Here is a 17,580-nt window from a genome sequence, read left to right on the forward strand (position 1 = left end):
ATTTGTAGACTCACAGTTAAATGAATTGCATACGCTACCTGGTAGTGCCATTAGAGTCTGGGGCTTTTTACAGCTTTTTTTTTTTTTTTCCCCTTTTTCTTCTTCTTTTCAAGAACAAACTTTCTGGCAATTGTAGACCTATTGATAAATCCACATGAAATCTGTTCACATGGAGGGGTGCAGAAAGGCATCCTTTTATAAGGGCTTTTGCGGCTGCATACACATCATTCTCCACCTATGTGTTGATTCACTTGTTTATCTGGGCTATCCCAGACATAAAAATATCTGCGAGCATGCTGGAATCTCATATTTGTTTGTAAAGTAGCACAAGAAACCTACTAGCAGGGGGGGCAGGACCCAAAGCTCCCCAAAGCACATGGCACAATCCAGCTCTCTTGAAGGTACCGAAAATAATTCTGCAGATCTAAGCAAGCCCTAACACAAAATCTCCCCTTGCAGCTGTTGTTCTGCAACACTGGGGAGCATCGTCCCCGAAAACATCTTTCTGGCAGGCAGCGTTATGGTCCCTGCAATTCATCCTGCTGTCCTTTATTACGCTGCAGTAGTCAGTAGAAAAAATAGAGCAAAACTCCCTGCTCTTCTGCAGATGATTTATTGTACAGTGTCTCGGGGGCAATGCTCATAACATTCCTTTTACACATCCGCCTCAGCTTAAACCTGTTTCTGGAGCTAAGTGCACATTGTGGGGAGGAGCAGTGTGAGAACAGCTATGAGATACAGTTGGGTGCACGGGGGTGACGGGTACCTTTCAGTGGCATCACGACCAATGGTACTGTAAGTGCACATAAGCCGTGGTCAAAGCTAATTAAAGCCAACAGCCAAGTCTTCTCACCCACACAACTTCTTTACCTACAAAATCAAAAGTGCAACCAACTGGGAACACATTCTGCTGCACTATTTCAGTTGCATGCTCCAAAAATCCTGACCGATCTTCTACTCAGGGGAAAAGGAAAAAAAAAAAGGAATAAGAAATTCCTACAACATCTGAACGGAATATATAGCTATTGGCAGCTTTTGGTTTTGTGTTTCACCCTGAGCTTTCACTGGCAGGAGACGGCAAATTCATGAGCTTTTTCCAAAGAACCCAAGAGAGGAGGGAGTCTGCTTGACAGAGTTATATCTCTGGCGAGGAGCAGTGCTGATAATCACTTTCACTGGAGATGCTGTAAAGTGGCTCATAATTCATTCCTTTTGTACAATAAATGCAGGACAATTAAATCCAGCTCTCTTCAACACTATGCACAGAACTCCGGGACAATCCATCATTGCCTGCTTATGTACAACAGTGCAGAATTAACAGAAACAACAACAAAAAAAAAGCAGCAAATGTGCTTGGGTACACTGCCTCATCACATTTTCCCACAGTTAGAGTAATCCAAGGCTGTAACTAGACTGCACTTAACAAAGCCCCTTCCCTTTTAAGACTCAAGTTTTATTTTCCTGTGTTCATTTCCCTTTCTCACCCAGCAGGATGATATTTTCAACACAATTGTGTTTGTTAATACTAGACTGGTGCCCCTGCCATGCTGGACTGGTACCCAGCCTCCTCTCTGCTGGCCCCTTGGTGAGACCTAACCAAGTATATCCTTCGTTTCAGCCAAATCTTGGCAAAGCCTCCTCATTTCGTTCCCTGGATCCAATGGAAGTAGATGAGGAGCTGAGAACCTGCAGAACCCTGAACACTGAAGTTTAGTAGAAAACAGCATTAAAATACAAGTCTTTTTCCTGATCAGTAGAACCAGCAATGTGTGTTTTCCTAACAAATCTGTGTTTGGAGAATGAGCTCCTTTTCCAATACCTAGTAAGAAGTGAGTTGAGTTTACAATCACAGCCTTTTCCTGAATGTTAAGAGAAACTTCTTCCTCTTGCCAAAAGCCACCTCCTTCCAAATAGAGACATAACCAGTCAGCTCCCACCTTCCATCAAAGCCAAGGGAAACGAGCCTATGGGTTCAAAAGCTCCTAGCAGAGATGCACAGTGCTAGGCTAGTCCGTCACGTGGAGAACTGCAATTAGTTTCCTCCCTTACTACGCATGCCACCAAATTTCAGAGTTTTCACCTCCCTGATGTTACACTTCTCCTCTTGTCATCACTGGCCTCCAGTGAAGCTGGCCAGAGCACTTTGGCATCCAGATCTGTGGAAGAAAGCTCTGAATATTAAAATGCAGTCTTTTAATGGTTCTTTGAGGAAATGAAAGATTTTTACAAAAAGTCAAAGGCAGTAGTCCTTGCCCAGGATAAGAGCCTGTCGAGGCCTTGGTTGACATGGCCAAAGGCAATAGTCTTCAAAAAGATCTCACACCTGACCTTTTAAAGTGAGGTATTTTTGCCAGATCCAAAGAGAATATTAATGAATCAGGGCCACGTAAGGCTCCGTGTGACACATGTCTGAAACCAGGCTGACAGGACCCAGTAATCTGGGGATGAAAAGCAGTAAAGGGAAACTCACAGTATTCCTGCTTGCAAGCCGTTAAAAAAAAAATGTTTATGAACATTATTTCAGTCTATGACTTGTTTGCAAGCTGTCAGCTTTGTGCTACTTGCCATTCTTGTGATGCAATTAGTCATCAGCATCACTTGGCTTCTTGATATAGTGACATTCAAAACAAAAGCAAAAAGAATAACAAACAGGACAGCAACTAATGAGCAATAAAAGCATGTCTATGAGCCAGTATTTTTGCATTCAGCAGAACACCAATATCAAAGGACAACCGCTTTCCTCCAAATTTATATAATCACACTCTTTTTATGGATAGCAAGCAGCAAAAAAATTTTTTCCATGTTATTTCTTACACAAAAGCAATCATGTGTTTCCATCCCTAACCTATGAAATGGACTCACAAGTAATTTGAGAAAGCCAGATTTGTTTAATTGACTATTCTACAAGAAGAAATCACTGAAGAAATGATCAGAACCATTCGGTGTCCTCGTGTTGTGCAATATTTGCACTGCATAAATATGGCAATTTCATTTTAACCTTGTTTCCACAGAACGCAATGCTTACAGGGCCCTGCTTTCCCTTTGTGCATATGCTTGTTTTTATGCTCTCCCCCGAAATATTCTGAACCCATGGGCAAATTTCAAATCTATTAGAAGAGCAGCTGTCTCCAAGACAGCCCCTTCTTATATATTTTATGAAAACAGATTGCTGGATAGAGACTCACTGATCTCTTCCGCGGAAAGAAAAGTTGCAGGGTGAGCCTTATTAGGGACATCAGAGACCCATAAAGATGATAAGAATGCCCTAATTAACAGAAATACCTCAGCCACAGTTCAAACCTTATTAGGCTGTTGGGAATCCAAGCAAATGACCTAAAACCATAGGAAACCAAGCTTCATTAATGTCACTGCTCATGGCAAGTGTTTGAGGATCAGGGCTTAAAGTCCAAATGACTCCATGTGGACAGACCTTTAGTTTCGGCAGTTAATTCCTCCAGCCTGGGATCTCACTTACTCTGTGCATCTACTGCATCCAACACAACTAAGCCCAGCCTGGGGATACCTCTCGGGACCTCTCCGTGTGATGTGTGTCACCACCCCAACACCGTGCAACCTTGGCTGAACTTCATACGAGCTCAGGGTTTTCACGGGTAGTACACCAGCACTTACTTCACATAATTTATTAAGGCTGTCCTGCCGACTGAGCTTTCCAAAAAAAGTTCAAGGCAAAAGTAGGGGCTCTTCTGGAAGGGGAAAAAGTGGGTCCCTCCAGCCTTCAGTAAAACCCAACACACAATGTTAAAAGTTGCTCTTTCATTATTAAACTTCTTCATATTTTGTGTTCTAGTATCTGATTTCCCATGCCCACACACAATACTGAAGGAGTTTAAATAAATAAATTAAAATTGTTACTCGTGGCCCATGGTTTGAAGCTCTGAGTTAAACACATGCCATTGGAGTCCACAGAAGAACTGGATGAAATTCCAGGAGATCAGATTGATCAGTCTAACGGTCTCTTCTGGCATTAACAGTTTTGAGACTATCTCCTGAGATTTTTTATTGACTGAAACAATCTTTCAAATACTCACAATCATCTGAAATATTATTCATTTTTCTCTTTTTATAAAAAAAGCAAGTGAATGTAGGAGTAAGGAAATTAGTCCCAGATTCTACTAAAATATCAAGGGGAATTTTACCAAATGTCAGTCTCCTCAAGCTGCACGTATTTATTTAAAACATTTTGTTTAACAGCAGACTTGAGGGGGCAACTTTCAGGCTAGAAGTTTTGCAAATATTTTAAGTAGACTTTTAATTGACCCAGTTTGACATTAAAAGCGCTTTTTAAACTCTTGATATTGTTAGCCATTTAAGATAAGTGGCAATAAATACAGATTAATTGTAACACATGAAATGAAACCTTCGACCTGTGGTGGGCCGGTGAAAAGGCCCTTTGTGTGCCGGGGCGGTGGCAGATGGCGTGTTGGGGTTAGGCTAACAGAATACCCCGTCAAGCTCAGTGAGGTTTTTGGTAGCTCACGCTGTGGCCAACTGCAAAGACAACAAACTTTGGGCAAAGGCAAGCAGGGTGATTGGCAGGTATTAAGAAAAACACAAACGCTAGGAGGAAGGGCTGCCTTTTGACGGGAGCGCTGCACAGCGCAGAAGTCAAAGGCAAACCAACACTGGAGCTTTTATTGTGTAGGAGATGATTCAACTGAGAATGTAGATTCAGGAAGACAACTTCTAAGATGCCAGTATTTCAGGGAGAGAATAAATGCTACAGACTCGGTGAGGGCCCCCACAGGGGAGGTTATCTGGTGAGTCTCTCCGTAATACTAAAAAACCCCAAAACAAAACCCCTACCCACTTCCCATTTCTAAGTCTCACATGCAAAAGGACAAGTTATATCAGAAGACTGTTTCGAAAGGTCTCCAGGTCTGAAACACTCTTCACTGACAGCACTTAAACAGATTTGGCCAGGCTGCTGCTTTCAGAGAACAGTGAAAAGAATCAGACACATAGTATGTCAAAACACTATTTTTTTTCTTTTTTTACTGCTTGCTTCTTCCCTTGCAAAAGGGATAACCATCCTTGATGAAAAGAGATTGGAACCTGCTTTCCTGTCAGTAGTTCTGTTTCCTTTGCACAGCTCCAGGTGGACCAGGCTTACGAACGACTGCGCTTGCACCAGTGGCTTTCCCTCGCTCCAGCCAAGAGGTGAGAAAAGATGGAAGCGCTTTATGCTGCTACATGTTGGAATCCATCTCTTCTATGCAATCACAAAGATGGCAAGTTTGCTCTGAGCGCTGGGGGGATGCGAACAGTGACCAAAATGGTTGGCTGTCCTTGGGCTTCAACCATACCACGCGATAGGATGCAAAGGCGGCACCCTGCTACGTGGTGGGGACACAGCTTCCTCCCCCACAACAGGGAAGTCCAGCTCTGGATGAATTTTTCTGGATGAGTTTTCCAGAGCTGGTGGCAGTGGGCTTTCTTTTCCCCAGGAGTCCATGCCAAGATGACATGTCATGCTACGGAAAAGCAATCTCCTGCTTACAATTTTTCCTCAGGACTATTAAGGCTCTGCCATTGGCAGCACTGCAGAACATCACTCAGGGAGCTCTTAGTGTGCTAGCAGCTTGCTCAAGGTCAGGTAGAGGTAAGAACAAAACACCCTGAATTCCTGACTCCTGCTCTCAGGGTTTAATTAATCCCACTCATCTGAAAGTCAGGCATCTGTTGGAGGCCAGTTTTCTCAGTTTCCTCTGTAGTCAGTGGAAAGATGTCTCCAGAGGGCAATTCCTTCCATCTTAAAATACACATCTGAGATAAGTGGGAGGATCTGTCCTCTGGGGGGTTTGAAAGGAACCTGATGATCTTACACAGAAGATGCACTGAACTTTCAGACACCTACAGTTCAAGGGGGAGAGTCCCACCCCAGCAGTTATCACTGTTACCAAGATACTAGATACATAATTTTCAATCTCAAGGAAAAACTAAAATGAAGATCTAACCCTGGCTTGGCTTTTCCCATCCCCATCTGTATTTTGCTCTGGAAAGCTTTCAAGTACTCTCCTCATCACAATGTTTTCTGAGCATCTTCTCCAACTGCTAAGTGACAACACCCCTCGTCTGATAAGCTAATGTTGCAAATCTGCTTTCCTCCAGGTCGTGCTTTACTCTTTCCTTTGTCTCTTAATTTTGCTCCCCATTGCCAGTGAGCTGTTTCAGCTCCCAAGGGAATGACCTTCATCCTGGGGAAAGCATTCCTGGACTCTGCACGCAGGAATGCTGCCCCAGGCTGCCTCCTAGACTCACAGGAGTTTCTGATGCTCTTTTCACCCCTTGGCTACTTAAGAGCATTTTTGGGCATGGTTGATGGCACACTTGGCCAATTAGCAGTAGTGAGGCTGCACAGTCTGAGTGCCCATGACTCATTAGGTTTATGGAGAGTCCTGGAGCCATGCCCCAGTCACCGTTACAAATCTGCTCCCTCGTACTGCTCTGGCCATGAGAATGAACACCTCATCAGAGGGCAGCACAGAGGTAACGTGGCTCCTGAGACACTCTAGATAATAACTATTTACTCTAAATGTCATCATTCTGTTCAAACCGTGACTGATGTACGTACTGCATGCTACATCCTCCTGCATGCAAAGGAACCAACAAAGTGTGGTTGTCTATGGAGACGTGTCTCACCTCCCTCTCCCATAGAGATCTTCTGAGATCTAATAAAAGTTGAGCTCATGCTGTGCTCTTTCAGTGGATGCACACTATGAATTTCTTTTTCTACATCCAATCACTTATTTTCATGAAGCATGCAAGAACTTATTATCTTGGAGACTCTAGCCATCTGTCAGGTTCGGTTATAATCAGCCAACAGATGAAAAATTTATGAGGGGGAAAGACGTATTCGCACACACACACCCCCATACACACACACACACTCACAAACACGGTGATTACTTAAGCCTCATTTCCTTCGGAAACCAGATTAAAAATAGCATTAATGTCAATAATGAAGTCTTTATTTCTTGGGCAGATTTCTGTTCCTTTTAAAGCAATCCTCCCAATGAGAGGTACCGCAAAATTTTCAACTGGAACCAGACCGGATTGCTAAGTGATAAGAACCTCACAGCAGTTTCACTGTACCTCAAACACCTCAAGGAAAAACGCAAAGTGAATGTGAATTCTGTATAAATACTGGAAACTGGTGCCGAATTTCATACTGAGTTAACCCAGTGGTGGCATTTGATTTTTCTCTCCATTTACATTCGGTGTATAAATACAATTTTTAAGTTTGCAAACCTCAGTATTTAAGGTATTTCCCATAATAAAGTACAGAAAAATACTAAAAATACTCAAGTTATTTATTTTAGATACAAGTCTCATAAGTTTCAGTTCTGCAACATTATTCCAGGAAAATCACGTAGGTTTCAGTTTTCTGCCAGGGATAGATCCAAAGCTGAGCTCGAAGTGCTGTCTGTAGATTAAAAAGGTGTTTGGAACTTCTCTCGTAGAATAATTTTCAGTTGGTAACAGTTTATCAAAACCAAAGCATGCAGCAGGTCTCATTGAATACCTCTTGAAAAACAGAAGTAGTTCCAAGACTGATTTGTCCGGCTTTTTGCTTACTCACCTGCCTCCACTTTCCCACTTGTTCGCCTGGAAGTCGACAGGAGTAAAGCCTGGTAGTTCTGAAATCACATTTTGCCATGTCAGAACTTTTTAGCTAAATTGCCTACCAAGAGCTAGATCTCTGGGGGCTACCGACCTCCAAGCCAGTCACCTGTGGGCTTCCACCAGCCACAGCTCTGGAGCTTCTACCAAAAGCAGCACCCCATTACCAGCACACCAGTGTTCTCCATTTTTTCTAAGAATTCCCCCTTATTTTCAAGTTTTGTTACTCATTCCTTTTAGAAACCGATCTGAAAGAGCAACATTTCCCACGGATTGGAGTTGCTTCTCTTTGCCCATCAGTCAAATCCAGACTTTGGTCTATTGCACAGAGCAGAAAGGGAGCAGAGATTCAGGCATGAACTCGATCTTTTTCCAATTTCAGATGGCAGCTTAGCTATTGGACTTGGGTTTGAGCCCAGTTTTAGTTGCCACCAGAGCGATTCTGTCCAACAGACCTCTTGCTTTCTACAGGCTTCTATAAAATGGCTGAACAGTGGCAGAGTTTGTGCTTTGAATGTCTAAGAGAGGTGAGTAACTAAAGTTTACGACATCTCTTCTTGCTGGCTGGAGCTCTAATTATTTCCCCTCTGCCTCTCTAAGTAATTCTACCTTCACTTCACATTTCTGATATTTAAATATTTTATTTTTCTCTTGGCAGAGGTATATTGCACACACGTTTTCTTTTCCTTGACACGTCTTCTGATCTACCAGAGAAAATAACAATGGAACTGGGATTTAATAGGCTTATAACAATGTCATTCATATTTTCCAGTGATGTGAAAGTAGCAGCCTAGATTAAAGACTGAAATGACAAATAAATGTTGACTCATCCAGGTGCACACACCAGTCACCTTGATGTCAGTTGCAGAACTACCATTAATTCAGTGAGAATAGGATCCGATCCCAAACCCATAAATCCTTCCTCAGCGAGTTTGCTCTGATGGTATTCCTGGCATAACCATGACCAAGAAAACCTGGAACTCTCACAAGAACACCCAGTTTAATGAGATTTCCAGTCCCACTTTCCGTACCAGTAAAAATCCTCAAGAAATCCACATAAATTACAGCCAGGCTTTTTAAAGCTTTCAGTTTCACATCTACTTTTGCAAAACAACTCACTCTAGCCAGCAGTCATGCCCTGTCTTTCCAGTGCACCAGGATGATCGCTGGTTCTTCTCCCTATGCAGTCCTCCTGCAGCTTGGCCCTAAAACTGGTCAGAAATGGCTTGAACCCATGGGAGACTGACACCATGAGCAGTACAAACAGGTTCCTTGTTCTGCTAAATCCTCTTCCCACCTCCTGCTCTGACAGCAGAGCTGCAGGGGATGTGGCTGTGGAGGCCTAGGGTGCTTGGGACATCCATGGTCCTCCACTGGAGCAAGTACCCAGGCAGGAGGGGTAGCAGAATGGAACATGAAGCCACATCAACCCCACCAACATGCATTAATGTGAAACACTACTGAAGGATTTGGGCTAGCATACCAGGCTCTGAATTTAAGGAAACCGAGTAGCCAAATTTCCTTCTGCTCTGGGAACCACCACACAGCAGGGTGGCTGGAAGTACACTGGGGTGCGCAGACACCTTAATGACCGCAGGTAGCACACGAAGGTCCCCAGCTGAGACAAGATCCTTGGATCCTGTCTGCCGTTTCACACGAGCATCCCACAGAAGCCTCAGTGTTAGGGGAACACTGCCGGTCGTGGGGTTCTCAGAGGGCATACCCTGCCCTTTCAAACTCTTCCCAACAGCACAGTTAATGCTGGTTGGGAATATTCTGATGAAACGTTTTGGGGATGGAAAGTGATAAATTATCTGGCATCCGTACATTGATTTCAACACCCTTGTTATGTAATCTAGAGTTATATGGGACCTCTGCCTGGTCTCCTGAGAGCTTACAGGGTGGCCTGTGGAATCCACAGCAAGCTAGTGTGCGTGTGTGGGTGAAAGAGTATTTCATCCCACGTTTAAGCCCATTCCTGTTCAGCAGAGTGCTTAAGCCTGGGTGTAAATCTCTCATGATTCTTTGCAGTTCTGAAAAGAGAAAATTTCCTGAATTATGTCTACATTTTTACATCTCAAACGTTGAGGAGAAATGCAGCAAGGGCATAGCCAAAATCTCTGTATTATAGGACAGGAGGGGCCAATATAGCTTTCTTTTCTTTGAGAACAGGCAGGCAGAATTAGACTTACACAGTAGAACTTGGCACAAGCGTAATAATAAATACGATATGAAAATGTCAGGGACCCAGAGGAGCTGACATTAGTGTATGCATGTCTTTAAACCAAAATCCTACTGCGTACAGGCAACTTTCCCCATTCATCATGGGAAGAATTACACCAGAGATGGTAAACGCATACACTGTGGTTTGCAAGGCCCGTTTTACTTGCTTTTAACATTTACTTGAATACGTGCAACCAGCAAACATAACTGCCTGGATCTGGGGCTGTACCCTCCTTCAGTGGAGGGACGATGGAAGCAGGAGTGGGAAGCAGCCGGGCAGGGCTCCCTGTTGAGCACAAGGAATTCTCCACCAGACCACGCAAGGGAGTCCAGGGCTGGTGCACCTTCCCTCCGCAGTTTCTGTGGTGACACACCAGAAGAAAAAGCAAACTGCAAACCTAATTACACGAACCTGTCCTCTTTCATGCTGCATCTCTTGCCTGCCTTGGTTGGTACAGGTGACAGCAGCCTCAAGATAGCTCTCGCCATTACCTATGCTATACTGTGTTTCTACAATTAATATCTTGTTATACAACAGGAGTTTTTCTTTAAATCCGAATCGCAGGAATCAGCCTTCAGAGGAGCAGCTCCCTTTTGACAATAGGGTAGTGCAGGCAGGTTTATTTTGGCCTCCCTAACTCGGGTGCTGTCTCTTCGCCAACTTAAGCTTCAGGTGAAAAGCAAATATTCAGGGGCTTCCAAACCTCCATACTATACAAGATCAATGTAAGTTTTTAAAAAAAAAAATAATTGGGGGAACTTTTTTTATTTATTTTAAACCGCTACAGGCTGGATTTGCACTTGGAACAAGCCTTCCCCCAGTGGAGTATCTCCTGATTTACAACAGTGTCTGAAAAGCGAATCGGGCATTGCCTGTTTAATGCAGACTTTTAAATGAATCAATTACATGGGTTTGGTCAAAATTAGCACGCTAGTCTATTTTTAAAAGCCAAGTGATACTTTGCCTTAAAACCTAACAGTAAAAGAAGCCCAAACACAAAAACAGGCCGACCTCACTATAAGCATCTGGATGCCCAAATAAACACGAGCAGAGGGAATTCTAGCATCTGCAAACTGTTAATTCACCCTTTTCTTCTCTTTTGTAGGCTCGCCAAGTTCAATCTCCTGGTCGCCAACTTCTTGCTCCACCGAGACAACCCGTTGATGAACTGTGCTAGTGATGTCAGTAGCACCACTAATCAGTGTTGGACCAGGATGCCTGACTCGGGGGATAAAGTCTCTTTATATCCCAGCCTGCAAGTGTTTTTTCTTCCCTCTCCCCCCTCCCCCCCTTTATTTTCTTTTATGTTTTACAGAGGATCCAAGACTAAGAAAAGAGCTACACAATCCTGGAAGACAGAAGGCTGGACTTCCAATGCCAGGCTGAGTTGGTTCCCAGCGGCACAATGGCGGGTGTAACTTCGTATCCGATTTACACACAACATTGCATCCGCCGGGAGTGCAAAACGGCTATTTGTATACTCAGCATCTGCAGATCCCCAGCCCTCAGTGTGCAGTTGGATGGCAGCCTCAAGGCATTTCCCTTTTGAAAAAACACTTTCAAGTAACATGTGTGAACCTGAGTGCCAGACCTGGTGGCAGGTGCTAATGGCTTTCACAAAGGCTCCCTGGATTTTAATTACTTGTGTTTAAGCTGTGTATAGTATCCATCACTTCCTTTCCTTTCCCAAAATACTGAGTCAAAATATGGTTTCCAGTAACAAAAATAATCCCACCTCCACCTCCCCTCATCCTCCCCCGCCACAATCAACAGCCATCATGTTCCATCTCAGTTGTAGTCACCTTTTTAGCTGTGGATGAAGCATATTCACGACACGCTACATCATCTGGGTATCTCCCCAGGAGCTCTTTAGTTTTTGGAGAAAAATACGCACCTCTCACATCTTGCTGTGTTCTCGCACTAACCCCATCCTATAGAAAAGTTGCTCAATTCTCTCTTTCCCTAGTGAAAACAGCGCAACCTGCTTCTGAGTCCCATGATGAAGAGCCACCAGATAATTTACTAAAGATTTTGGAAACAGTATGGAACAGTATTGTTTGAGAGGTCGGACTGGATGACCTTTAAAGGTCCCTTCTAACCCAAACTATTCTATGATTCTATGATTATTGTTAGCAGTGTGATTACGATGATTGGAATCATTGCTGATGACGCTGACTGCCCAAGGCTGGCTGAGAAAACTCTGCGGGACGGGGAGGGAATTCACCTGTTCCGAGCACAGAAATGTTCAAAATCTGCTGCTGCTGTTTCTCCTCTGGGATGAATTCCTTTGTTTTCATGGGAGCCCACAGACATCTACAACAAAGCCTGGATCTTTTTTTCTTGCAGAATGCCTCAGAAATTTAAACCTAATCCTTCAACCAGCAGGTACCTGATCTCAGCAGCCTAAGCCTACAGCTGAGCAGAAGGGGTCCCACCCTCACAGGCATCGACCCCTCTTAACACACCCACTTCACCAGGAGCTGCGGCCACCAGCACGCCCTGGCTTCAGCCACACCATAGACAACAGCCTGGGTCTCCCCTGACCTCTCGGACACAGGGGGCTGCCTGGACCCGGTGGGGTGGGGAGACACATGCTTCCCTCCACCGCAGGACTGTGGTCCAGAGGCAGTCTGATTCCCCTCCTGCTGCGGGAGATGCTATGGTACTTACATTTCAGCTCTCTCTTCCAGCACTAAAAGAATATTCTCCATAATATGTTTATTATTTTAAATAACCAAAAGCACTGCCTTAAAGCCTACTGATTTGGCTGCTAATAAACATCATCAACTGGAGCAGCATCCGAATTTCTGAAGCAGTAAATCCGGCTCTCCGCTACAAAACTGACAGTTCTCATAAAATAAATAAAGAAAGAAATGCATGCAAGTAAAACATCCTAAGGAAATTATCGTTCAAATTAACTGCAGACATAAATTTATCCATCTGTTATCATAAGTGTTACTCAAAAATTATTTGCCCATAAAAATGAAATAAACCAGAGTGATTTTTTTTTCTTAAACACTGACTTCATGTGCATAGACTTAGTTGCCAAAATATTAACTCTTTTTAACAGCCCATGTGCTCTTGGCTGTGTCTCTTTCTTGACTGTAAATGGACCTTTATAAATTGCCAGTGCTTGTTTGCTCTAAGGTGCTTCACTGTTATTATGGATCAATAATTCCTAGCAATCCAGGATGGATTTTCAAAACACAAAACCCAAGCAAACCTCCCCCCCCCCCCCCCCCCCGATTTTACTTGCAAGTACTCTATTTAGCTACCTTTATTCATTCAAAGGGAAAAGTTACGACGCCTGTTACCTGAAAAATATCACTTAACTGCACAAACAATAAATGTTGTTTCATTACTAGAGTATAGTTACAGTGAATATGGGTATAGTGAGACTTTCACATTAAGTCTGAATATGGTAAACCCTGGCAGGAGAAGAATGAAGTGTACAGAGCTGGGTATAGAGCTGGGTCCCGTTCTACCCAGGGCCTGTATTTTTCTTGGAGAGGAGAAAGAAATGAAAGTAGAAAGAATAAATGGCTATTTTCACTTCTGTGTGTTTTATAAAGGAATAAATTAAAAGTCTGAACTGGTCCAATGCATTTAAATTGTGAGTAATGCCATGGAAGGCAGGGAAGGGGGAAATCTATTGAAAAGTTTACTTTTTATTTTTAAAAATGGCAGAAAACTGAAAAGCTCCATTTAGAATTGTGTAATTTTTTTGTTTTAGTACTGCTAACTGGAACCAAAGAAAAGAAAAAATAAATCTTTCAACAGCATAAAAATGCTTGGCTTTACTTGGTGGATCTGAAAACTGTTTTACCTCAGCTTGCTTGGATATTCCAATGCCTGTCCCCTTACCACTCCTTCTTCCCCAGGACTCGTCTGTTCAATGTTTAACAGCCTTGTGCTCAGTTACGGACCAGATCCTGCACTACCTCCCCTAGGATGCACCAGGAAGTCTTTGCAGCTCAGCTCCAAATGGCACGTAGCAACAGGCTGACTGGGAACCCCAGTTTTCAGAGGGGAACAACGACACCCAAGCACTTGCTATGTCGATTGCTGTCTGGCAGAAGTGGACTTGCTTTTTCAGAAGCAAACAGAAAAATTCTGTTTTCCCCAAACGCCCAATTTTTTACCGAAAAACTATCAGCTGAAAGATTTTAATCAACCTTCGTCTAAAAGCAAAGCAGGATGAAGAAAGAAGAAATTCTGTGTACAAAACAACTAATAGCAAGGCCATAAACATGCAGAGCTGCACAGGCAATGAAATTAATTGCCTGCTATATTCTAATCAGCCCAATGACCATAGCTTTACTGGAAAATAAACATTCTTCAGAAAAAACAGTAATGCTTTTCTCCCAGGGTGACTCCTGCTGTACATGAGCAGCACTCCACACCAATTTCCACACAATTTTTATTTCTTGCACATTTCCGTGTGTTTTATAACAAACTTCCATCTGAAACCAGTAGGGGTGTTTCCAGTGGTGACCTGACCTGCCAGATCTGGTGGGACCAGGGTATGGGATCTTGCACTACTTGAAGGTTATTTAGATCTGGTGACAGGAGTTGCCATGTCCCACTCCAGCCACATGTTTTCATCCAGCCAGGTGGGAACTCAGCTTACACTGGATGAGCTATGGTTTTTCTGATGGCAAAGTATACGCCATGGTTCAACCCAGAAAGGATTTCTGCCAGTCCAAAGCCAGACAGTGGCATCCCCCAGCTCAGCAGCACTGGGTTCCTGCACCACCATGCAGCCAAGATATCATCATTTTGGTTTACAGCTGAAGCCAGCCATGGTTTTCATCCTGTAGAATACTGCTTTTGGTCATGGTGACCCCTGTGCGTGGTCTAGGTTTGGTTTCTTTTGTTCCAAACAACAGTACATACTCCTGGAGGAGTCTATAAAACATCTTGCTGCTGCAGCTGAGAAGGGTACGCTGAACTGAACCAGACTGTAATTTGCAAAGACACCTGCGTGGCGTCTCCTGGCTTAGTCAAGCTCATTATACTAATTTAGTGTTAGATGTTACTGAACTACCCATCCATGGCACTGGCATCTTGAATCAGCCTGAGGATGGTGCCCCAACAGAGCAACAGAGCTTCAGCTGCTGCAGGCAGCTGCGCAAAAGCCAGGTGAACCTAACTACGGCGGTTTGCACCAGGTACGGCTCCCTGGGGGGAGGCCACCAGAGGAACCAGCAAGGGCTCTGCCTCAGGAGGGCTGTTTGCAGGGTAGGACCCTGTCCCCAAGCCCCTTGGCTCCAGCTATAACCTCCGAGTTACAGGATGCCACCGAGCCCACATGAATCATGGTGCAGGGTTTGGGACTCCCTCCCACAGCAGCCCCACTCTGTAACACCGCATTTGGTGAAGTTTTTCCAAGGTGTGTTTCTCATAACAGACTTATTTTCTTGTTTAGCAAAATACTTCTTTTTCCTAATTTTATTTGCCAGCATAATTTTACCCAATTCTTCCCTTCCCAGAAACTATGACAGAGATTACGAAATTGGAAACCAATTCATAATATACACATATAATTAAATTATTATTAATTCATTGGTTCCAATATCCTCAAAATAAATGGATTAATGCAGAGATCATGCTTAGCATAAGAACAATACTTTTTGCGGTGCACTGTCCAGAATATTTTTTCAAATTATTTCCCCTCCATCATGTTAGTCTTAAATACGCAGACTCTTAAAAGAGGTGAACTAACTTTTGCACTGTTCTGAGAGCAAATGCACTCCTGCAGACTCTATCAAAGTCTGTCCTAACAAAAGGTGCGTTCCTTAAAATTTTGCACTTCAGAATTCATGGGAATATGTGAAAGCCTCAACTTTCATCAAAACCACCCTTCACTTTTATAAAAAGCAAAACCAAACCCTTAACGTTTAAGAAAACAATCTGAATTCATGACCCGAGCACATACCTAAAAAAAACCCTTACAATTCAAGAAGCAGATATAAGAATGCAAAATACAAAATGTACCAATAAACCCCACTCTTACAATTCAGCGTGTAAAAAAGAAACGCAACCAAAAAAAAACCACAAACCAACAAACCCTAACAAAAACCTTCAGGAAAAAAAAAACCTGCATTTGAATCCTAAGAGAAAATGAACTTGCTTGCACTTCAGCCACATAGAAGTTTTGGCATTGAAAAATTAATAATTTTCTCAGTACTTACTGCACAAAGAAAAAACCACCCCAGGGAAAAGAGGAGGAATTAATTGTACTTAAAGTAGGGATGGCCTGCTTTAGTGAGAAAGGCCAAAGGGATGCTGCAACAAAGAACCCAAAACAAAAAGCTTTCCTCAGCATGTCCCACGCACGGATTTTTAACAAATCTGGGCTGTATGTGTCTGTTCTGTCCTGCTGCAGTCAGTGCTAGGAAAAAGAAACAACCCAGCAACAAAGGCTGTTTTCAACATAACCAAAAATGAGGAGTAAAGGACAAAACGGGACTTGCTCTTTAGGAGCCAGCTTCCCCAGGTGATGCTGCCCAGGAGCTGCTCTCTGACGGGGACAGGGAACGAAAGCTCAAACCTCCAACAACTTAGATGTCACTTTCTATAGAAAGCAATGTGTAATTAGTATTCATTTGCTCAATTTGATTTCTGTTATTATCACACACAAATACCTGCAGTGGATTGGCTCCATGACCCATCTAGTCCAAGGTCCTGTCTCAAGCCATGGTCTGTAACTGACACCCAGGAAAAGCATTTACTGAGCAGGGCAAGTGGGTGATCGTACCCAGTTTATTCTTCCAGTATATACTGGTTAAGGGACTTCCAAAACTGGAGACTACATCAAAACCACCATAATCACTGATAAACCTCACTCCATGCATTAGACCAAGCTGGTATTTATGAATCCCTGTCCAACTACAAAGCACCATGATATATTTTCCTACTGTAAAAACAGTTAAGCAAAACTCCTTGGACAGAAATACCAGACAAGCTCGAGATTAAGTAAGCTTGGGAAAATTCAGCCTAAACACATTCAACAAATAAATGCATCAAAACGCATGTATCTCTGCTAAACCCTGCAGTCTTTAAATCAAAGCTCCCACTGAAGTGAGCAGCGAAAAGTGAGTTGTTGCCAAAGTTCATAGCAAAAGCCACGGGATGAGAAACAAAGTTCTGTCAAAAATGAGAAATTACCAAGGAGAGGGAGCAGAAGGAGCAGATCGGTTCTCGGCACGACAATCTCAGGCTGCCTTCAACTTGAGGGAGCTCAAACAGCCACTTAAGCTGGTGCTCAGGATTTGGCTGAACCGGGGCCCGAACAATTATTATTTATACTCTTATCACACAAAAATGTGAATAACATTGCAAAAGGGGGAAAAAGAAAACCAAGGCAAAAAAGGACAGTAGCACATACTGTTGCAGGCTCACAGAAGTACTATAGACATCTTTGTTCTGCAGACCTCGCGGGAAGAATTTAAACAGGTAGAGGTACACGCTGGATTTTTACTTAATGATTTTAAATGCTGGTATTTAGCTCCACACATAACTCATACACTCGTGCAAGGTCCAAAACCAGCCAGTTTGCACAGACAAACCACCAAAGCAGCTAAGTCACCCACTGAGAAAGTTAAACTGCAGCAACCCTGAGAGGTCTGGAACCCCGAGTCACACACACGTGCCTATGCCACAGCACCGGAGCACAGCCTGTCCACAGCCCAGCTGCAGCCAGACCCACCTCC

General features: G+C 43.4%; 1 protein-coding gene across 1 annotated transcript in view; it reads right to left on the reverse strand.

Annotated features, from left to right (window-relative positions):
* Positions 1-17,580, reverse strand: part of TRABD2B (TraB domain containing 2B) — a 295,930-nt gene that overhangs the window by 100,196 nt on the left and 178,154 nt on the right.

Source organism: Falco cherrug, chromosome 12 (assembly GCF_023634085.1).
Source record: "Falco cherrug isolate bFalChe1 chromosome 12, bFalChe1.pri, whole genome shotgun sequence".
In the NCBI taxonomy this organism is placed as follows: Eukaryota; Metazoa; Chordata; class Aves; order Falconiformes; family Falconidae; genus Falco; species Falco cherrug.